Raw genomic sequence first — 23,851 nt, forward strand, 5'->3', positions numbered from 1 at the left:
TTTAATGTCTCAGGACGTGGTGTCCTCCCAGGATGACACGCTCCCCAGGGGCAGAGACCCCAGCTGTCTTGTTCTCACGGTGGCACAGGGCTGTGCCTGGATGTGCGGGCCCTGTGCCCGGGGCTTGTAGGACCCCGGAAGTGACTGGGATTACACTCTGCAGAAGACGGCAGAAATGTCAGGGTAAGGTAAAGAAATAAATAACCTGCCTGCCTTCATCTGTGCCGAGATGTGTAAATCCTGGAGAGAGAGATTGTTTCTTTTTCCTTTCTGATTAAAACTTACTATTTCTCTGTCCTGGTTAAAATAAAACTCAATCCAATTAAGGTGACAAGGTATTTTCCAGTTGGGCAGTTTTGCTTGTTGTGGTTTTTAAAGTGTGTGTGTATAGCTGGGTGATAATAAATGACTGAGAGTCAGGACAGATGAAATCCTAATTTTTGTTCCCTCACTTTTATCCTTCTTCACTTTCCCTAATGACTTCCATACGGGGATACAGATGATTCATGACCTGTGTTTTTAAGTTAAAATGTGTGAGTTGCAGCTCTCCCGTATGCCTTATTATTTTCACTGTGCAGAGACTTCCTATTAAGCCGGGTCGTCCTTGCGTGCTGGGGCCTCCCTGGACGATGGGGAAAATGAAGCTGGATTCACTGACTGGGTTCCCCCCCAGTGGGCCACACCAGTGCTTCTGAAAAGCCTTGCAATTCCCTCCTTCCATTCCTTTTTCTGCCCCCTTCCTCCTCCAACACACTGACTTGGTCGGTTTCCATTGGAGGTTGACTGGAATATTTCTTTCATTCTCCCATCGTGTACTGAATTCTATCTACAAGTCTCCAAAGGACAGAACATGGAATCAACCGAAGAACAGGGTCCCACAATAGGAGTGAACTTTGGTGACATAGGAGGCCATCCACGAACAGATCAGCTAACAAACATGCTTTGAGAGTCTTCTTGGAGATCCACGGTGTAGTAAATAATTCAGAGTTACAAAACTGGAGCATTGTCTCTTTGTTCCCTACTTAATTAATATTTATTGGCTAATGTCAAATGCAATGCAGAAAACGTTGGGGCCGGAGAGCCTGACCCACTGAAGTGGGGAGTATCAGGAGGGAAGGAAAGCAGGTCCACTACGAAACTTGGTGTTTTCTAGCTTGAGGTGCTGAGTGCCCATATTGAGAGATGATAAAGATTCACTGGGCTCGTTCCTGTTTAAGTTTCCTCTGCCTGGCTGCCTGGAATGCTATTCCCCTAAATATCTTCAAGGCCAACTCTCTGACTTTGTTCAAGTCTTTCTGCAAATGTCACTATCTGCTATGGTCTGAATTTTGTGTCTCCCCCAAAATCGACAAGTTGAAGCCCTAACCCTCAGTCTGATGGTATGTGGATCTGTGACCTTTGAGAGGTGATGAGGTCCTGAGGGTGGGGCCACCATGATGGGATTAGTGAAAGGGACCCAGAGAGCTCCCTCCTCTCTCCTTCCATTGAGGGCACAGCGAGAAGATGGCCATCTAGGAACCAGGAAGAAGGCCCTCGCCAGACACTAAATCTGCTGCCACCCTGATCTCTGAGTTCCAGCTTCCAGACTGTGAGAAATGAATGTTGTTTATAAGGCACCGAATTTATGGTATTCTGCAATAGCAGCCTTAATGGATTGAGACCCTCACCACACTATTTAAAACTGCACTCCCCACCTCCCTGCCACATTCCCCACCATGTACTCTCGAGTTCCTTTTATGCTTTCCAACTTTCTCTTCTTTTTATTGTGCTTGCCATTTTCTAATATACTACATGACCCACATGTATTTTATACATGTACATGTACATGTATTTTCCACCTCCACTAGAGTATACATCCAGTGAGGGTATACGTTCAATGTTTTATTCATTAAGTGCCCAGAAAGGTGCCCACATACGCTCACTAATATGTTGAACAAACACATGGCATGATCGCCTGTTTTTAGTGCATCTGCTTTGGCCTAGCTTTAGAAGCATCGTTACCTTGAAATCGATAAATAATCCACATCTGTTAGTTGATGCTTGTTCCTTTTGTTTCCTGGTTTTTAAGTAGCTGAGAGAGAATCACTGAGCTGGTAATTTTATTGCTAATGGAAATGCTAAATTTACATCCAAGCGGCAGCCTGTACTCTTTCTGGATGTTGAGAATTCAGGTGCTAAAGACAGAAATGAGCGGAGAAACAGGACTTGATGGGGCCAAATGCTGAAGCTGAGATAAGTGGAGGCTATTGGGGGCACATTTGGGGCAGGGTGCCCCATGGTGGGAAGACCAGCCCATGGGTCATGGGGAACTAAGGTGGAACAGGAGACGGGGGCTGGATGCTGAGGACCAGGAAAGCTGGGCAGCGGAGTCTGGCGTTTTGTGAGGGGCTATATGGAAACAGGCCAGAGAAAAGCTTGTTTTAGAAGAGGCCTGTGGCTGCTATGCATAGGCTGGGCTGCAAAGTGGAGTCAGAGAAAGTCAGAGAAACCTGCTGCAGAGTCATTACCCACAAGCAAGTGAAGGTCTGAACAAGGTGACAGGAAAGGATGATGTGAAATCTTTTGAAAGAAACAACACTTTCCCCAATTTTTATTATGAAAATTACCAAACATACAGAAATATGTAAAGAACAGAATATTACCACACATGTACATATGTGTGTGTATGTATGTATACATATATAAAATGACCTAGATTCAACAACTGAGAAAACAGAATTTTAATTGGGTTTTATTTCATTTACTAAGATCTTACAAATGGTGGGTTACAGTAGGCACATTATTTATACAGAAGAATATTTTTCCAATTAGACTCAGGATCAAAACATGATCATATTTTCTCATTATAATTTCCATAGAGTCAAGACCACGATGCCATTTTCAGTATACTTAGTCCTTGAACATGAACCTCCACGTGCAGTCACAATTCATTCCATTAATGAGGAAGGCAATGTGATGCTGTTGGTTCAGTGCATCTGTGATTGTAATCTTTGCCAGGCAAATATTTTTTAAACGTTCATGTTAGCTGGGTTGAAATGAAAAATATTGTTTTGTTCCTCTCTAAAGAAAATAAAAGCTGATGTGATTAATATTTTATGCCAGGCATTCTCTGAGGATGAAGTGCTCATTGATGCTTCACCACGTTAGCCTCCCATGTGGGAAAAAAAGAAAAAAGTAAGAGTGAAGTAGAAGGTGAATATACTGAGGAAAATGATCCTATCAGACTTACATTTAGTTATTTTTTAATTTCCAGATTTCGGTCTTTCCCTAGTCCCCTGTTTTAGGTTGTTTTTGTTGCTGTTTATTTGTTTTGTATTTTGTTTTTGTTTTTTTTGGTCTTTAAGGTCAGGCTAGGCGTGATTTCCTATGACTACCAAATCTTAGGCTGGGGAGATGCTGTATTCTTGTCACCCTTGTCGCTCACTGATTCTCTTGTTGGTGACTTGTTCAAATGCCAATTCAGAACATGCAAACTGTTCCAGTCTCTGTTATAAAACCATAGATACCACAAACTCACTGAGGTTCAGTAGTGTGGTAATGAGGTCCTTTGAATTCTTTGTGTAATGACCCTTGGAAGATTCAAGACAAGTAATCTGACATTGAATTTTGGAGCCATAGATTCTCGCATTATGTGGGGTTTCTAGCTATTTAGTTCCAACAGTAATTATTCCTGCACATGGGATAGTGGTGAAGGGTACCACACTGCTTCAGAATAGATTGCTAGGGCCGCCCAGCTAAGAGGGATGAGTGGGACCCATGTGTCAAACAGTCAATTCTGGATGCCGAGGGCATGAGGGAAAGGATGGAGGAGGACACTCATGCTTAGGTCCTGGAGAACAAATTCTGTCCTCCGCACGCAATTCATCTGTCAACTGTGTTTATTTGTCTGGCTCATGGAGACAGATGCTCATTCCTTTCCCCCATTCTTTTAAAATTCCTTTTCACTTACACAAGTAACACACAAATACATTCTCATTGTAAAATAAACTTCTATACAGATAAAGCCAAAAATCCCCCTTAATTCCCCAATCCCCAACCTATTTCCCCAGAGGTAATCGCTATCACCAGTTTGGTATGAATCTGTCCAGATTTTCTTGTGTGTATGTGCACGACCATATTTACATGGAGAAATAATATAGTTTTGTGGATGTTTATATAAATAATGTCATGCTTTCCATAGTGTTCTGTTACGGCTTTCAGTTAACAACATGTCCTTGAGGTCTTTCCGTAGCATTACTTATGTGGTCTTTTCCATATAAATCTACTTCATTCTTTTTTCACTGCTACACTATATTCCATGGACGTGCCCAAATTTAACCAGCCTCCTAATGATGGCTATTTAAGTGGTTTTCATGTGTTGTTTTTCCATTTTAAACATTATAATAGGCATCCTTTGCTTCTTTGTTCACACACTTAAGTAATTCTCTCGGACAGATGGAAACCGGGACAGATGCCTGCAAGCGATTTGCTAGTGGAAAAGGTGTGGACATTTCCTAAAGATAGATCCTGTCAAATCGCAGATTTATTAGCCACACGCCCTCTTCATGTTTTTCTCACAAGCTGCCTTAGACGTTTCTTTGAACAAATATCTGCGTGTGTAATTACAGGAAGAGGTGCATTATTTGAGGGACTCTAGATGGAGATGCTTCCATTTAGCACCTGGCCCCTTTCAGGAGCGAGGTACGGTGTCTGTGTTTGGGGTCTGGACTATGGGGGGACTAGGGGGGGCGTCCTGCCACTGATCTAAAATGGTTTGGAAAGCTTATAGTTATTAATTAGTCAATGTGATGGCTTTTAATGACAGAGTTCTGTTTGACTTTCGTGGCTTTATGATGCTGAGTCAGGTTTTACTTCTTGCCCATGCCCCTTTACAACTATTGTCAGCTGGCCCATGCTGAGGTCTTCTCATTATCAAGGGTGGATCCAAGGGTGTCGTTCTCCTGGGTACATTTGATCCCATCACTTATTAGCACTCTCTCCGAGAGGCCATGTTTTCATGCCCTGACACTTTGACTTCCAAAACACAACTTTTAACCTTTACCTAGACCCTCCGCTTCCCCATTCCCATCAACCACAAGCATTCTAGAATCCACCTTGGGTCTCCGAGCACAGCTGAAGGCTTGAGAAATCCCTTGGGTCAGGAGGCATGGGTGGGGCTGCCAGCGACAGCTGCTCTCTGGTTGGTTCCCCTGGCCTGGCTCCTTTCTGCTTCACTGCTCTCTGCTGGCCACACCCTTGTGGCTTGTCCTCTGCCCCCTCCTACTCCATCCTAGCTGTGACCCCCAACTTCCTCCCCACTGCCTGCCACCTCGTCCCACAGCTTTCTCTGCTCACCAGGAGAGGACTCGGTGTCTTTACCAGTACCTTCTACTGGTGTGGGCAGTGTCTGCAGCTGAGCCAAACAGCCCTCAGAAACCCGACAGCTACACAACCCACATGCTCCTTCCTGGCTCCGTGCCCTGAAAATGCACTGACAGTGACCAGATGAATGCTTCAGTGTCCAGTCACTGGTATGTTTTCAAGTTCCCATCTGCTGTCATTGTGTCCAGAACCTGTTTGTCCAGGTGAGCTGTCTACCTTACATGGTAAGGGCTTAAAACGAGAGAGTGAGAGAGACCAGCTTAATGCAATGCTCTTTATACAGTGCTTAGCCCAGAACCATAAGCAATTAGGTACTTAATAAATACTTCTTGGTGGCATACTACTACAGGAAACTATTTCCTTGATTATGTATTTCTTGAATGTGGCAGAAGGTTGCTGGAATAGGGGTGGAAGGATGGTAATCCTTTTTTAAATCTTTTTCCAGGGGTCAAATTTTTAATTTTCAAATGCATGATTCCTTCGAGGATCTGATTTGATGCCTAGTTCTGAAAATGTAAATCGTATTTACAAAGCCAGGTCATGTTTAGTCTCAGAATGAGTTGCCGTGCACAGATCTGAACAAACACGAGTGAGGTCATCCTGTTCCTGGCATCAAGTTATTGCAGGTTGGCGTTGGAGCCTTGCCATTCTGAACCGAATGAAATAGGAAGGGTGCAGAGTCTTTCCCTGTTCCCTCAAAACTCTCAAGTCTTTATATGGCACCTTGCTTTGTGTTAGATTTTTCTTCTTGAACAGTAAATTTCCACAATTTAAAGAATTATTTGCATTTACACCATTTAAAGAATTTTTTTTTAATCATGTAACACATATTTGTTAGGGAGGACTGTGGCAGTAATGTACTGTTTTATTTAAAGACCACGTAGATGTTTTAGGAGAGGTCTATAGGATTTGGAATCAGGAAAAGCTATGGATTGCCGTTTGTTTTAGTTTAGGCGATTTAACCTTTCTAAGCTTCAGATTTCTCACAATAAAACAGGTGTAACAATGTGAAAAAACAACCGTGTGCGTAGACTAACATGTTGCCTTTTGTAGCTTATGTACTCCCTGCCAAGGCGTTATCAGAGTGTCACCCTGACATTTATAGTGGGCCTGTTTATGAGACCTGGCTCTGGGGACTGAAGTGTCCTAATCCTGGCCTGACCCAGGGATTCACTTTACGACGTGGGGACTGTTGGTTTCCCTGGCCAAGTTTCAGAGTTATAAGCTGGGAATCATAGCACCAGAAGGGGTAATATCTGCCACCCTGAGCAACCCAGAAGAAAACATTGCTGTGTGGATGCAGAACAGAAAGGATTTGCCCCAGATTGCATTCACAGCTTAAAAAAGAGTTCAGGACTTCCTGCGTCAAGTTCTAGCGCTCAGACCAGATGTTTGGTGAGAGAGGAAGTAGAGGGAACCAGCTCCAAGAAACTGTCTACTCTTGCAAGAGTCCGATTGGCCTGGCACCAAGGGGGTTTCCCGGCTACTTTGTGAAGTTGGGTTCTTTCTAGCTCCATGAATAACCTTCTGATGAGGACCAGGGACGCTGCTGCTCATGGGTGTTGGTGGCAGCTCATGCCCACCGTGCCACTGTTTGCTCCTGTGTGTCCCCAAGGTCTGTGATTTGCTTGAACCTGCTGTGAACAGAGCTAGAATAGGGACTCTAATTGGAGGAGAGGGAGACAGAGAGGGAGAGGGAGAGAGATGTGTATGGTGGTGGTGGTGGTGGTGGTGGTGGGGGGTGGGTGTAAGAAAAAAAGGAAGACCAGGAGAAAGAAAGTGGGCTCTCTTGTCCTACTGAATTTAAATTTTATTTCAAAATTCTTTTCCTGTCACTTTGTTCTGGGCTGTCTCTTCCGTTCTGCTTCCTGGTGTTCTGACTGTTGGCTTTGGTGTGTTTGATCCCGTTGTTAATTTTGCCCTTTGTCTGTTTTTCACTTTTGCAGCATTGATCCAGGTTTTTTTTTCCCCCCTCCTGCTGGTTCCTGCAGTTTCCAGAACATACTTTAGAGACAGCACTCCAAGAATTGGATAAAAACCTGTTTTTTTCCTTTTACAAGAACATATTTTTTTCTTTCTCTTAATCAAATCCCATTCTTTATTTTCCTCTGAAATCTCATTGTTCATTTCCTCTAATATCAAGTTCTTCCGTTCCCCCTTCTTTCCCTTCACCGTGAGTTGTTTTTCCTTTATCGAGATATGATTCATATACCATGCAATTCACAAGTGTACAATTCAGTGGTTTTTAGTATATTTACTGTGAATATACTAAGTATATTTACAGTATCTGTTGCCATAATCAATTTGAGATCATTTGCAAGCCCCCCAAAAGGAATCCTGCTCTCATTAGCAGTGACTCCTCATCCCCCTTCACCCCCGCCTCGGCAATCGCTATTCTATTTTCTGTCTCTACAGATTTGCCTCTCCCGGAAATTTCAGATAAATGGTGTCAGAGACCATTTGGTCTTTTGTGATTGGCTTCCTTCACTTAGCCATTTTTTCAAGGTTCTCCCATGTAGGATGTGTCAGCACTTGATTCCTTTATATTGCTCATGCCCAGGGATTTCGTGTATCTGTGTAGCATAGATGAGGGTTGGGGCAAAAGTCAGATGCAAAGAGCAGAAACATGTAGCTCACAGAAAAGAATGCAAAGTGGTAGATTACGGAAATACAGTGTGAGCCTTTGCCAAAAATAGTCCTGAAATCATATTGAAGGGCATTACATACAGCCTGCAGGAGATATGGCAAAAGTCCTGAATTCATGAGGGGCCCAGTCCAGAAAATTCTTTCCATGTAAATCCCAATGCTCGCAAACCCCTGCCTCTCATCTCCCTTCTCTCCTCTCGTCTTTCTGTAGAAAGGAGCATCGTGAGGTGTACCCATACCTATGTATTTCAGTTCCAGTTTTGGTCAACGCGGAGGGAAGAAGGAGGGAAATGACTTCATTGCTGGGAATTTGAAAGCGCCCAGATGAGAAAGCAGTAGGCAAGAGCTAGATTGAACTGGCTTTTTAAAATAAAAGATGTTCTCAAGTCAGTAGGAGGTGATGGAAGGCCCAAGACATTGATAGGAGACAGTTTCCAGACTATCTGGCATCGAAGCCTGTTGCCATAAGAAGATGGAGAGCCAGCAGGCGCAGGACCTGGGAGTAAGTTTGGTAGGTATGTGTGGTGAGCTAATCAAGGAAATGGTGTCTTGGATTTCCTTCATTGTCCTGGTGGAGGTCAGAAACCTTCCTGAGAGCGCCCAGTGTGACACTCAGGCTGTAAACCAGGTTATGACATCACAAAAGAAACAGCTAACCATGTTTCAAGTCAAGATTGAAAGCCACTTGGCATTAATATGAACCATAAGCTAAGCGAGGAATATATGAGCAGGGTGGGAAAGTTTCCCTCTTGCAAAAATATCTCAAGAATTATATTAATAGTTAAAAAATCCATTAAAGTTAAATATAATTAACTTGATTAATGTGGCTTCAAAACATTAATATAGAAAAAGAGAGAAAGGTCATTTTAAAGCTCTGAGATGGCTGACATTAGGATATTTTGAGGTTGGATAGGAAAGAAAGAAGCAGAGTCAGAGTATGATTTAGCATGACCCACAGTCAGGTGATACGCTGCTGTGGATTCTGAAATTCTGAGACTCACACTCATTGTGATAGCTGTCATCTATCTGTCATGTTCTCTAAAAGTCCTAAGTAGTGCTGCTGATGCCCCTGGAGTTTTACAGAGTTCATAGCAACAGTTATTTTATTTACAGTCTTCTGTAATCCTAGGACCCAGACGTACACCGTGGAGCAGGGAGGAACAGAGTATGCTAACACCCACCATATTGTATTCCGAATTCATTCTCCATTCAAATGTGGAATGAACAGGTATTACTGCCAGGGGGATGAAGCTGGGTGCTGGGGTCAAAATAGCTTGGATAAAATAGTCATGGACCGGTCTAGGGACTGAATGTACCACCTTCCCCTCGCCCCCGCAATTCACATCTTGAAGTCCTAACCCTCAGTGTGATGGTATTAGGAGGTGGGGCTTCTGGGAGGTGATTAGGCCATGAGGACAGAGCCTTCAAGAATGGAGTGAGTGCTCTTATGAAAAAGACCCCATGGAGCTCCCTCACCCCTTCCTCCATGTTAGGACACAGAAGACAATTGTCTCTGAACCAGAAGGTAGGTCCTTACGAGGCACTGAATCTGCCCGCACCTTGATCTTGGACTTCCAGCCTCCAGAACTGTGAGAAATACATGTCTGTTGTTTATAAGGCACCTAGTCTGTGGTATTTTTGTTATAGCAGCCCACACTGACTAAAAGAGGCCCGTTCATGGAGCTTTCAGTGCACGGGGAAAACAGGCACTAAACCTGTAGGTCGTTATAACTGCAGGAAGTGCTATGGAGACTGTAAAGGTGAGAGTTTATTACAAGGGACCCTACCTGAAACAGGAAATTCCTCTTCCCCCCTGAAGAGCAGGCTGGAGGTTGTTTCTGGGTCAGACTCCTGGAGCCTGGGTCTTTCCTGAACTCAAGCAGAGATTCCTTTTGTGTGTGTGACAGGAAGTTTTACAGTGCTCTCTTTTTCTTTTTTAATTGTGGTTAAAAAAATACATAAAATTTATCATCTCAACCATTTTTATGTCTAGAGTTCAGTGACATTAAGTATAATATTCATATTGTTGTGCAACCATGGCTACCATCCATCTTCATAGCTTTTGCATCTTTCCAAACTGAAACTCTGTGCCCTTCAAACTACCCTCCACATTTCCCCTGACCCCAGCCCCCGGTACCCACTACTCTACTTTCTGTCCCTGTGAGTTTGACTTCTCTATGAATCTGAGGTACCTCATGTGAGTAGAATCACACTGTATTTGTCCTTCTCTGACTGGCTTATTTCACTTAGCATAATATCTTCAAGGTTCATTCATGTTGTAGCATGAGTCAGAAATTTGTGTATATATTTTATTCTAAGTATTTATAAGGCCCTTTCCCCACTATATTGTTAGGGTCCCTGCAGGAAACACATGGTTTAGGGTATTGACATGGATATTGAGCAGAATTTCATAAAGGGACTAGTTATAATGGTGTGGGCAGGGTTTGAGGAAACCCACAAGGGGTGCTGAAGCCCTTCAGAGACATCAACATGGGGGGCGGTCACACTCCAAGGCCTGACAGGGCCAGAGGAGGTGATGATTAGCAGAATCCGGAGATAGAGTTGTGGCTGGAGATAGGGCCACCAGAGAGAAGCTGAAGCCTTGGGGACAGGGGAGAGTAGACCCTCACCTCCCTCTTCTCCAGCCCCCCAGTCTTCTGCAGGCGCTTTGCACTACCCAACCCAACCAGAAGCAAGAGGGCAAGACTGGCCTTCCTGGGCGCAGAGCATGGCGAGAAAGGATGGCGGTTGGATCTGAAGAGAAAACTGTGTGCCCAGCATGTCTGCATTCTATATAGGGAGTTATGGGGGGGGGAGGGAGGGAGTAGCTGAGAATAGGGGTGGGCTGAGTGCCTCTAAGAGGAAAAGCGTGTGGGAGAAACTCAGAGGAGAACTAGGTCTGAAAGCAGAGAGAGAGAGGGAGAGATGAGAGAGACAGAGAGAGAATGAGAATGAACAGAAAGGAGAGACATTTGACAGTTCCTATGAGGAACGTTGGGAAGAAACCTTAGGAAGAAGAGATGTCAAAAAGATTTACTTGAGAATAAAGGGGGAAGTTGAGGGGATTAGAAAGCACAGTCAGTAACCACAAGATTGCCAGGGGATCAGGAAAGTTAATTTGGGGAATGTAATCAATAATGTTGTAAAGATTTTGTAGGGTATCCGATGGACACTTGTCTCGTTAGGGAGACCACCTCAGGGAAGATGTAGATGCCTGATCACTGCATTGACATCTGAAGCTGAAGCTGAACAATAATGAATGTCAACTACAAGTTTATATATGTATATATGTATATATATGTATGTATATAAATACAAGAAGCAGAGTACAGCATTAGGAATAGAGACAGTGGAAATGTAATGGCTGTGTGCAATGTCAGAGGGATAGTGGATGGGGGAGGGGGGTTGACACAGTGTGAGGGATATAAATGATAAACGTCTAACTATTACATTGTTTTGTGCACCAGAAACTAATAATAAAAAAAAGATTTACTGCGTGAAGAGCTCAAACTCCTTTCTCAGTGTCCTCAAGGGAGCTTTAATAAAGCTACGCTTGATTTTCAAGGCTTTTGTAGAATTTTGAATATCACACTGTGTTGGGACATAGGAACGAGAAAGTCCAGTATTAGCTGGTATGGTTGGCAGAATCACAACCCCCATAAGTCCTAATGCGTCTTTTGGAGCAAATCTTAATATAAGACCTGGTTTTATTTTCAGGGAAACACGATAAGTTTGTAGTAATTTGTTACAGCAGCAACAGGAAACTAATACATGTCAGTTTCATGAGTTTGAGGTGAAGTTAGCTAAATTTTGGATTAAAATTATGTAGCTGTTTCTAATTACCTTAAATACTGTATTTAAAGCTGTACATGTAAACCTTACTGATGGGAGCTTTGATTCAACTACTCAACTGCCTCACCCCAGCTGAAAAAGCACACTAGCTAAAGCAGGAGTGAGGCCTTTCTGCCTGTTTCCTGTGTGCAGGAGATGTGTTATTCTTTTTATTTTGGTCCTCGTGAAGCTGCTCTAATCCCGATTCTTCGATTTGATGGAGTGTCTGTGATTTTTGTGTCATCATTGATCTCCTTTGGGAAACCAGTGCTTCTAATACTCCAGAGTCTCTTTTTAGGGCTTTCCCTACAGGTAGTTTAATGTCCAATCCATCATGCAAAGGTTTTGTTGTTCTTTGTGGCCTCTTTTTTGCCTGCACAGACTCTTCATTTCAGTCTTGTTGGACGTACAAACACAGCAAACTTGTGGTGGGATGGGTTAGAAGACTGGCTTTCTGGCAGTAGGCGACACCCACAGAATAAACCCTCCAACCTCAGGCATCTGTGACAGGTATGTTTTTCTACGTCAACATTTCCACAACTGAAAGAGGCACTTTCAGGCATTGCTGGCAAGAGTACAAAGCACTTTAGCTCCTAAGAAGGAGAACCTAGCAGTATTCGTAAAACCACATCAGATGGGTCTTGCTGGTTTGAAGTCAAGATGTCAGCAGGGCTGCCTTCCCTTTGATCTGGCATCCCAATCTCAGTGACTCTGCTCTGAAGCAACATCCCCTGAAATGCAAAACAGCATATGAAAAAGGTTATTGATGGTGGTGTTACTTAGAACAGCAAAACACTGAAAAGCACAGTCACAGTTCCCATCTGTAAGAGACTGGTTGAATCAATCATGGAGTAGCCAGATAAGTAATGGAGTGTTATGCAGCCATAAAAAAGAATTAAGGGACTAAGAACTGGAAACATGTCCAAACTACATAAGGTGTGACAATTAATTTTGCGAACTTGTTGCAATAATGTTGCTAACCTTTTTTGATATCAGAGGGATTATTCATTGTGAATTTGTACCAACTGGACAAACAGTTAACCAAGTTTACTAGTTGGAAATGTTGAAAAGGCTGCGTGAAAAAGTTAGACGAAAATGAGCTGAACTTTTTGCCAACAATTCATGGTTCTTGCATCACGACAATGCACTAGCTCACACGGCACTGTCTGTGAGGGAGTTTTTAGCCAGTAAACAAATAACTGTATTGGAACACCCTCCCTACTCACCTGATCTGGCCCCCAATGACTTCTTTCTTTACCCAAAGGTAAAGGAAATATAGAAAGGAAGACATTTTGATGACATTCAGGACATCAAGGGCAATACAATGACAGCTCTGATGGACATTCCAGAAAGAGTTCCAACATTGCTTTGAAGGGTGGACTAGGTGCTGGCGTCGGTGCATAGCTTCCCAAGGGGAGTGCTTCGAAGGTGACCATAGTGATATTCAGCAAGGAGGTAGGTAGCACTTTTTCTAGGATGAGTTCGTGAAATTAATTGTCAGACCTTGTATTATTAAGTGAAAAAAGCAATGTGGAAAAGAATATGCAAAGCAGGCTACCATTTGTGTGAAAAATGGGAAGGGGAAATAGTTTGCGTGTGTGTCTTGTTTTCACAGGCATCACTGGAAAGGCAAACCAGAAACAAATGAAAATGGTCACTGATGGGCACAGGTGTGAACGGAGTGGAAGGAATAGGGATGAGAGTGTCCATGACACCTCTGACTGTATCTTTCTTTTTGCAGTTTTGAATTTTGAACCATGTAAATATTTTAAATATTCAAACAATTAAAGAGGATTAAATACAACCACCTTAAAGTTGAGTGCAAACAGAAATAAAAGAATCTAATGGTTAGCAAATTGATGACAAAACAACACAAAGCTAAAAAGGTCAAGTAACGTTTGAACCCTGTATTCTGACTAGTGGGATGTAGTCTAAGGGAAAAAGACCTGCAGGAGGTTTGTGAATTGAGCTTGTAATTGACAGTGATGTTAGTGTCACCATGCTGAAATTCTTGTGTAAACTGTACGACACAGCAATGAGTACATACATTGCTTCTGTGGGGTGACCAAAGGCTCGCGCTGCAGGAGGAGGAAGGCAGTATGGAATGGAGACGTGCTATGCTCCTGGATTAGAAATGGAGGTCTTGCAATGAAGTCATGGTTTTCCAGCTCTCTCTACTGTCAAGGACAGAGTGGGACATTAGTTAAACCTGTGAAAACAGATATTATCCAGTAACTACCCTATTTCCCTGAAAATAAGACCTAGCTGGACAATCAGCTCTAATGCATCTTTTGGAGCAAAAATTAATATAAGACCTGGTATTATATTATATTATATTATATTATATTATATTATATTATATTATATTATATTATATTTTACCTGGTCTTATATCGTAGTAAAATAAGACCAGGTTTCATATTAACTTTTGCTCCAAAAGAAGCATTAGAGCTGATTGTCAGGTTAGGTCTTATTTTCGGGGAAACACGGTAGTGATAGTAGTGCTGAGATCCATACTGATTTGTGCAGAGTGACTGGGCGTTTTAAAGGCAGAAGGAAGGATTGGGACGGGGACAGAGGGGGCCGCAAGCACACCACCGCAAGGCTGTGGCCAGAGTAGTGTGATTAGGCCGGCGGTGCCTGCCAGCTGGTCATGGTCAAAGTGAGGAGTCTGTCCTCCCGGGGAGACTGGGAAACAGGCCCCATCCTTCCTGATGATGACATTACAAAGGAATGGCTTTCAGGGCCTTGAGAAAGACACTCCTGAGTCGTAGGAGATATATGTACACCTCAGAGGGACAGAGGAAAGACTCACGATTGTAAGTCCTTTTTAGGAAATGCTCTGAGAAAGTGGTCAGGGCCTATCTCAGGTGTCGGCTGGAACCGACAGTAAATGCTCCTGGCTGTGCTGCGCTTTCCAGGCAGGCATTTAGGGAGGGGCTGGGGCCACCCTGGGGACATGACTTTAGACTGCCTGAAGCCGTGCTAGTTTGGTCATGTCTTAGTGCTTTGGACAGTCTTTAGGTGCCGGGGTTCTGCAGTTATCACCCCTGACAGCGTCTCCATGCAGTATCACCCGAGGACCGATGGACACGTTGGTACCCAGATCTTGGTTTCTAAATGCTACTTCGCCCTAAAAGCATCAGGGTCCTTCGATAAGTTGTCTGATTTCAGATCAGGGACAGAGAAAGTGCTGTGTGTGTGGACCGTCTGCTCGTGCTGGAAAGCAAGACCGTGCTGCAAGACCGGCAGGCAGGCACAGCTGCGTCATCTGCAGGGCCCAGTGCCACAGGAGGATGCGGGGGCGCCTGGCGAATTCCCAAGAAGGTCAGCACAGCCACAGCAGAGCATGGAACCACGCAGGGGGCTGTTCTGAGACCAAGGCTTGTGTAACTTCAGGTCGCATGCCCCGGAAGCTGGCCCTGATCATGGGAGATGTGAGCAAGTCTAGAAAAGCCAGCTTGAAGGCGCTCCGCGGGTTAATTGTGGGGCGTTTGAGCACTAAAAGGAACGATAATGGCCATAGGTTATGAAACCCAGAATTGCAAAAGAATCCATGAGTTTAGTGATAGTAAAAAGGATGTGTGCAAGGGAGGGAAATTTTTATGAAGAATGCCAGCGAATGCATGTAGACAGAATTAGAAGAATTACCATTTTTGCTGCCACCAATGTAATAATGATGCTAAAACCATTGGGTTAAGGATTGCTGGGGAACATGATAGTAACACAATTAATTTACCGAGTCTCACTTTATCACCCCCTCAGTTATTTATTAATTATAAATGAGAAAATTGCCTTTACAATAAAGAGATCTGGCAGAAACTATTTTAACCAAGCGATCAAATTAACATGACCCATCATGAGACAATATGTTATTAGGTGCCCCTTGACGTGGTGCTACGAAAAGTCCGCCATGTGGTATTTTGCCCAAAATGTTTCACTTGAATCTAATCATGAGGAAACGATCAAATGGATATGGATTGTAGGGTGTTCTACAAGTCAACTGGTCTAAAGTCTTCAAAAATATCATGAAAGAAATAAAAAGACAGGGATCTGTTCCTCATAAAAGGAGACTAAGTAGACATGAGAACCAAGTGAACTGTAATGGCATTTGATTGTCCTGGGTTGAAAAAAAGCTATGGGAGACATTTAGGGGACAATATGGGAGACGTGGGTGTGGCCTGCACATTATATAATAGTATTGTATCAATGTGAAATTTCTTGGGTGTGATGATGTTATTGGTTATGGTTTTGGTTATGTTTGTGTAGGAGAATGTCTTCGTTCATAGAAGATACGTAGATTTTAGGTGCCCTGGTGTCTGAAACTTAGTTTCAAATGAAAAAGAGAGGGAGGGGTGAAGAAGAGGAAAAGGGGAGTGTGGGATAGGGAGGGAAGGAGAGAAGTGGGTGAGGGGAAGAGGGAAAATACAGCAGGCATAATGTTAACAACTATTTGAATCTGGGTGATGAGTATACGGCTATTCTTGTGTTATTCTTTCACTTTTCTGTATGAGAGATTTTTTAAAAATCAAATGTTGGGGGAACATTTTTTCTAGCTGAAGCCACATGTCAGGGAGGAAGAGTTGCATATCAGGGGCAGAAAGCCTCCCTGGCTGGTTGGCAGTCCCCCTGGAGCAGCAGACTTGCCACCTGGCACTTCAGCGTCACCCTCATGTCTCCTGGGTCTGTGTGAGCCGCACAGTCAGTCATGGTGAGCAGATCAGCGCTGACAGCAGACAAGACGTAAGGTCAGCACCTGTCCCCAGTGTGGCCTAATGAGCAACACTGAGGACGAAATGGGCAGACCAGCTGGCCAGGGGCTGAGGTTCCTTCTGTTCTGTGGGAAAGCAGGGAAATGGGGGCCAGTTCCGACTGGGGCATTTCTTGGGTCTTAAATGAAAATTGGGGAAAATACACCTGCTCTATTTATGCATTAGAGATCAAATAAGGTAATACATGAGAAAAAATATTATTTCATATATTTACCTTATTTTACTTCATAGATTTTTATTCTGGAAATATATATGGCTTTTTCATATCGGAGCTGTTCCAGATGCACTTGCTATGTCATTCTGCTTCAGTTTGTGTCCTACAAACACAGACTTTATGATCATCCTATTTTACACAGTTCCTGCCAAAAAAAAAAAAGGTTTGTGGGGGGGGCAGGGGTGGGGGAGGAAGACATTGCATGTAAAATGATCTTGCTGCATTAGCGAGCTCTCCTGACAGGAGACGACTTCTTTTCTGACTGGGCCTTGGTGAGAACTGATTGCACATTGCAAACTTGTTTTTCTTCCACTCCCTGCATCCCTTCAGGCCTGGGCGCAGTCGGGCCCATGCGCACCATACCATGATATACCTTCTGCGTGAATCAGCCTAATGGACAGTAGGGATATTTCTGGCAGCCATTCCGGCCCCAGGAGGCCAGCAATAGCCATACAACCAGTGATTGCGAACCACATGGATACGTCCCACCAAACCCAGTAAGATGCATCCCTAACTCAGCTTGCCCTTAGCTGGAATCTAAAATGCCACAGCCATTCCAGTGGAATCTGTGCAAGGGGAAGTATGATGGAGAGAAATCCAAGAGGAAAGAGACAGTGGTCTTAGCCGATTACAATTAAAGTATCTCACTGGAAAAAAAAAAGAAAGAGAGAGAGAGAGAGAGAAAGGCAGCTAGGCAGAGAGAGGCCGGGAGAGAGAGTATCAGTGTTTGTTGCATCACACGGAGGTAGACATGTCCATCGGACAGTCGGAAATGAGAGTTTAAAGAGATGGTGGATATAATGTAGAGATTAGGGAGTCATTTCAAGTCATTATAGCTGCATGAATGGGTGAGCTCTCCCAAGTCCAAGTGCGTAGCGGAAGAACAAAAGAAGACCGAGGACAGAATCATGAGTAGTGCTTGTATTTGGTTGTGAGGTATAATTGAAGAGATGTATGTGAAGTATTGGGCCAAGACACTGAGGAAAGCCAGGGAGTGAGGGCTGTGAGAGATGAACACATCCAGGTTGGTTTGGGTTTTTCTCACAATGGAAAGATTTTTGATAATATATACATTTAAATATTTAAAACCAGATGTAAACCTATGTGTATAGCTCTTATACAATGACAAAATCAAGGCATAGTAAGTATCAACAAAACTACAAAACTCATAAAATAGAAATCGACATTCTGTATGACAGATGGTATTGTTTTGCTGAAATATCACTGCTATTGGCTTTAATAGTAGAAAAATCTATTTATATGGTTGAGATTTCATGTGTTGGTTTGGTTATTTTGATTTTGAGCCCACTGCCCACCATTTGAGTAATTATCATTGGTCTCTGTTGGAATTTTTTCTTCTAGCAAAGTTTATTTTATATCCCCTATCCATTATTTAGAAGAGCTAGTCTAGGATGGCAAAAACTTTTAAAAATATCATTTAACAAAGGTTATTCACTGAGTGTTCACTATGCCCATTAGTGATGTGTTGTAAGCTGTATGTGTTCCCATCATGGAATTCTTACTCTGCGTCACTCACAATGTAACTATGGAGCTGAATGCTGGGACCTGCTCTTAGAGTTTGTACCACCTGCTTATACCACCATGTGTCTTTTGATGACTCAATTCTCCCAGTTTTTCTCCAATCAAATTGCTGCAAGACCTTCATCTCTATAGTGTGGTTTCACATGGCCTACACATTCTTAAAGGCATAAAGAAAAGGACTAAAAACATATAATAAACTGAAATTGGATGGTGGAGGGAAGGGGAGAAAGGAGAGATATTCTAATTGACCATTGCTCAAAATAAGGTGCCAATAGTGTTGAAGGAATGTACGTACCAACCTTTCCACGTCAAAGGCCTAATGGGAGGCAGCGTGATGTGGTACAGGAGCGTAAGTGTGGGACTCAGAGAACTTTGGATTTGATGGACGTGCTTACTGGCTTTGGCATTGGGAAGTTGTTTAATTTAATCATTTGGATTTCTCATCTGGTGAGAAGTGTTACAACAATTAAATGAGGTCATGTAGTTAAAATGCCTAAAACTACGTCTGGTACACACTTGGTGGTCAGTAATAGTGGTTATTATCCATTTTAGACAGTTGCAGGACTAGACTAGATACCGAACGTAACAGAGCTAATTAGGTAAGTCTGTGAACATAGGGATGGCTGTGTCAAAACAGACACACCAAGCAAAGGGTGAGAATTGGCACTCAGGGCTGCTCAGATTTTATGTATCCAGATTATTACCAGTTCTAAATGTTTGACATGCAGTGTTATGTCTCACTGTATTTGTGTCAAGATATCCCACCGGTGCACGAACTGTGTGCAAAAACCCAGCATTATTCATAATCACACCATTTTATAAGTTTATCAATTTAGGGAAAGTCTTTGGTCCATTTCTGGGGGTTAAAATGATTATTTATTTCATCTTTGAAGATTATAATTCTTTCAGTCTTTTTTAGAGTTTCTCCTCTTAGCCTTCTTTTTGTTTTGTTTTCTTTTTTTTAATTAACGTTTATTAGGGTGACAATGGTTAGAAAAGTTACATAGGTCTCAGGTGTACGATTCTGTAATACATCATCTATACATCACATTGTGTGTTCACCACCCAGAGTCAGTTCTTTTAGCCTTTCTTAAAGAACTAAGTACTGCTCTTTTTTGTTGTTGTTGTTGTTAGTCTGAAGAATTCAGTCCAAATCATATAAGAGCAGAGGTTACGTTCAAGCAGATCTGGCTCCTGTCCTGGCTCTGCCACTTAGCTATTAGTCGATCTTTTGGAGCACAGTTTTCGCCTGGCAAATAAGGACTAATAATGTCCACCTCCACTGGATTGTTGGAGGATTAAATGAGATAATGGCTATAAAGTCCTGGGGTCGTATCGGCAGTATCAGTAAACTTATGGCTATAACTCACATCCTCTTGACTCCTCTGACTCCAAATCATTGGCTTATAAAAAAATTATTTCATGAACATTTGGAAAATATTAGAAACTATAGTCGCAGACTGAGTCTTAACTGTATATGAGAAAATCAGAGAGGAGTTTTAATTGTAAGCTTACTTTATTCAGTATGTAAAAAAAATACTGATGTTCCTAGGCATGGGGGGAAAATCTACTTTTAACCTAAATACGCTATTATCATAATTTCTTTTGTTCTTGAATGAACATAGATGATTTCCAAAGATCACCCACAAATGCATTTACCGAGCAGCTGTGTGGTGAAGGAGTGCGGGCGCTCACGAATGCAGAGCCTAAGCAAGTCACTGCTTCTCCCTTATTTCAGTTTCCTCGCCATGACATGTGGTGATATTCTTAACTGGGGAGGGAATATGTGTGGGATACTTCTGCTGCCACAGTGGTTGTAGGTACATGGTAGGCAGCTTCCAAGATGGCCCCCAATGACCCCCATTCCTGGTGCTCACTTGCCTTTGTAGCTTCTCCCATATTGCAGCAAAGCTGGTCTGTGTGACCAATGAAATATAGTAGAAGGGAAGATCTGCCACTTTCGCGATATGAAGGCACTGCAGCTGCCTTCTCGGGCTCTGTGTCTGTCTGTCTGTCTGTCTGTCTGTGTCTCCCTTTCTCTCTCTGTCTGATTGTCTGTCTCTCTCTCTGTCTCTCTCTCAATTGTCTTTCTCACTCTCTCTCTTTGTCTGATTTTTTTTTCTCTCTCTCTCTCCCTTCTCTGTGGAAAGCCTTTTCATGAGCAAACCTATGGAGAGCCCCACGTGGTGAGGAGCTGAAACCTCCCGCAAACCAAATTCCTGACCTACAGAAACTGTGAAATAACAAATGATGATTGTTTTCAGCTGCTGAGTTGGGAGTAATTCATTATGTAGCAATAGATAACTCGTACAGGGGGCTGGTGGCTTTTAATAAGCATAGTCAATGATGCTAAATGTCCTGCAGTCTGTGGGACAGTCCTCAGTGAAGACTTGTCCCTCCCTGCTGCAGACTGAAGGTTTGTGTCCCCCCAGGTCCATATGTTGAAACCTAACCCCCAAGGTGATGTTATTAGGGGGTGGGGCCTTGGGGGGTGATGAGGTCATGAGGGTTGAGCCCTCACAGATGGGCCTAGTGCCCTGATAAAGGGACCCTATGAGACCTTCACTCCTTTTGCCATATAAGGGCGTAGCAAGAGGACAGCTGCCTATGAAACAGGAAGTGGGTTCTCACCAGACATTGAACCTACCGGTGTCTTGATTTTGGACTTCCTAGTCTCCAGAACTAAGAAACAAGTGTTCATTGTTTAAGCCATACATTGTATGGTATTTTTGTTACAGCAGCCTGAAAATGGACTAAGACACACCCCTAATGCCAAAGGTCTCTCCCGACACTGGTGTGATGTTTCCTAGCTTGAAATGTGTGAGTTATGTGAGTTAAAAGGAAAGATAAAAAAGAAAAGGCAATCATAAATCGCTGTGTGATTCTATTGAAATTTAAATGCAGGTATCCAGTGATCCAATGAATCTTCTTTGAATCTATCTTGCAGAAATTCTGGCAAATATGCACAAAATTATGTACAAGATGCCCCTTGCCCCTTTGTTTGCAATATCAGAATTCTGAAAATAACCTAAATGTCCACCAATAGAGGAACAGTCAAATAAATTGTGGTACATGAAGAATGTTATGCAACCCTTAACAAGAATGAAGTTGATCTATAGATAATGACATAAAATGAGCTCTAAAGTTTCATTGTTAAATGAAAATCTAAATCACAGGATGATGTACATGGCATGCCATTTAGTTTTTTAAAAACAATATATTGTATGTGTATTTGTAAATATATAGAAATAGGTAAGATATGAAATGATTCACCTCAAACTCTTAACAGGGAATTCCTATGTGGGAAGGAGTTGTGTGAAGTGGAACTTTGGCTTTTCATTCTCCCCACCACTGTGCTGTTTGCATTTTTTACGATAAGCATGACTTTTGTGATGATAAAGTGTTCTAAATTATTACATTCTGTGATATTGGTAATGTCCTGAGTGCTTTGGGTTCTGCTGAGGTTGCTACGATCTAACTTTACACTCCAAGGTGGAAGTAGTATGTGGCTTACGTTTCTGGTTTGAGTAAAACGGGGTTTGGGAGTGAAGCCAAGGGGACAGGCGGTGACAGAATTGGGGAAATTCGTGCGAAGCGCGTTTCACATCTGGGCCTCAGCTCTGTGAGCTCTGCACTCCTGGAGGACCCACCACTAGCTGGCCTGGAAACATTAGGAGCAGCTCTGAGTTCAGGGATGGACTTGGGGACCCTTTACCCTCAGTTTCCCCTTGGCGCCTTTAAAATTGAAACTGTGTTTCTGCCATCATTTCCAATTTAAAAAGTGGAATCAAAGATTTGACGTACAAAATCTGCCTGGAAAGTGGTTGGACTGGAAAGTGTCCATTTCGTTACTCAAAGCACGCCTCCCCTTGTTCATTGACGGCCTTTTCTTTATCTTTGCAGGTCTTTGCCAGATAAAACACATGGGAATAGAGTAGGCCTCGTTCATTACCAACCAACAAAAGCCTGGAGTTATGTATCCAAAGTCCAGAAAGGTGCAAGTAGTGGAGATGAAAATGAGACTAATAAATATGACTAAGGAAACTGAAAGTTTGATTTATGTGTGAAGATAAAACAATAAACAGTACAGATATCTCAGCAAATGATAAATAAGACCCAAAGACTAGAAATACGGAAACAACTAAAGAAAAAAAGAGGAAATGAGTATATTTGTAAAGACTTGGTTGATCACTTCTTGACCATTGTCTTAGAAAAATATAAGATTTTATATTTTGGGTTGTACGGGAACTCAGAGGGCCCCCAAGATGCCCCTATGCCTGGGATTTGTTACAAACAACATTTGTTCAAGGTGTGTAGAGCCTAAGGCATTGTTTTCCCCCACAGTCCACAAAGACCTTACTCAGGACAGGAAATGTACCCTCAATGAATGACTATGTTGGAGACACAATCCATAAAAGAATGGGAAAACCTTACTTTTTTTCTTTTGTGTGGAATTGTGTGGAATTGTTGGAAAGAAGCCAAGGAAGTGACACATCTCACCTCTTGTTTCTGGCTAAACAACCTTAAATCATTGATATTGTTCAAATTGTTTTGGGTCTTAGGTACCAGGAGTAAATTAATTGATTTCTCAGCCAATTTTAATTTTTTCATATTTCTTAAGGAAATGAAATACAGTGACTTTGCATTGATTGTAAATATATTTTACTTTTTATTAAAAAATGTTCTTTGCCTCATCTACCTGAACAGTAGTTTGGCTCCTAGTATGCACAAGCTTGTGTTGCTTTTTAATATCTTTAAGTAATTTCTCTTCAACCAAGTCAAGGCAGAGAGTAAATCTTTTATTTCCTTCATGTTCTTTGGAATGTAGTTGACTTTTCACTTTATCTCACTGAGCCTTAGTTTCCTCATCTGTAAAATGCAAGCATTTACTGAAAGAGTCACATGTATACTTTGTATACTTTATGTTCCATACATGTGTATATAGATGAGAGCCCTTTGCAGATAGAAAATAGAAAAATGCTACCGTGTTTCACCGAAAATAAGACCTAGCTGTACAATCAGCTCTAATGCGTCTTTTGGAGCAAATATTAATATAATATCCAGTATTATATTATATTATATTATATTATATTATATTATATTATACCCGGTCTTATAGTAAAATTAGACCAGGTCTTATATTAATTTTTGCTCCAAAAGACGCATTAGAGCTGATTGTCCGACTAGATCCTCTTTTCGGGGAAACACAGTAGCTAGTTAGTTCCCAACTCAATTTATGGGGTTGAATATTTTTTCATAAATGTAGGATAGAATGAGTTTGTACATATAAGAAAGCATATCAAACCTAAGTCTGAAGAGTGGGAAGTGAAGATATTGAACAGCCAGTTGAATATATGGTTCTTAGACTCAGAATAGATGTCTGATCTGGAGAGGAGAGATTTGGGAGTTACCAGCCATTTCATGAGGGCTGAAGTCAAAGGTGTGGATTAGGTCACGTAAGGAGAATGTGTAGAACTCGGAGGGG

At 42.4% G+C, this 23,851-nt stretch overlaps 1 protein-coding gene across 3 annotated transcripts in view; it reads left to right on the forward strand.

Moving 5' to 3' along the window:
* Nucleotides 1-23,851, forward strand: part of USP6NL (USP6 N-terminal like) — a 227,022-nt gene that overhangs the window by 37,831 nt on the left and 165,340 nt on the right. The window contains exon 1 of one of the 3 annotated variants that reach the window (XM_074324988.1): nucleotides 5,299-5,564. The exons of 1 other annotated variant lie outside the window; for it this stretch is intronic. The gene's annotated coding sequence lies outside the window, so the exon portion shown is untranslated. Of the gene's footprint in view, nucleotides 1-5,298; nucleotides 5,565-23,851 lie in introns of those variants that run through there. One more of the 3 variants, XM_074324990.1, reaches the window with a different exon arrangement.

The sequence above is a fragment of the Rhinolophus sinicus genome, linkage group LG02 (genome assembly GCF_036562045.2).
Source record: "Rhinolophus sinicus isolate RSC01 linkage group LG02, ASM3656204v1, whole genome shotgun sequence".
Taxonomy (NCBI): domain Eukaryota; kingdom Metazoa; phylum Chordata; class Mammalia; order Chiroptera; family Rhinolophidae; genus Rhinolophus; species Rhinolophus sinicus.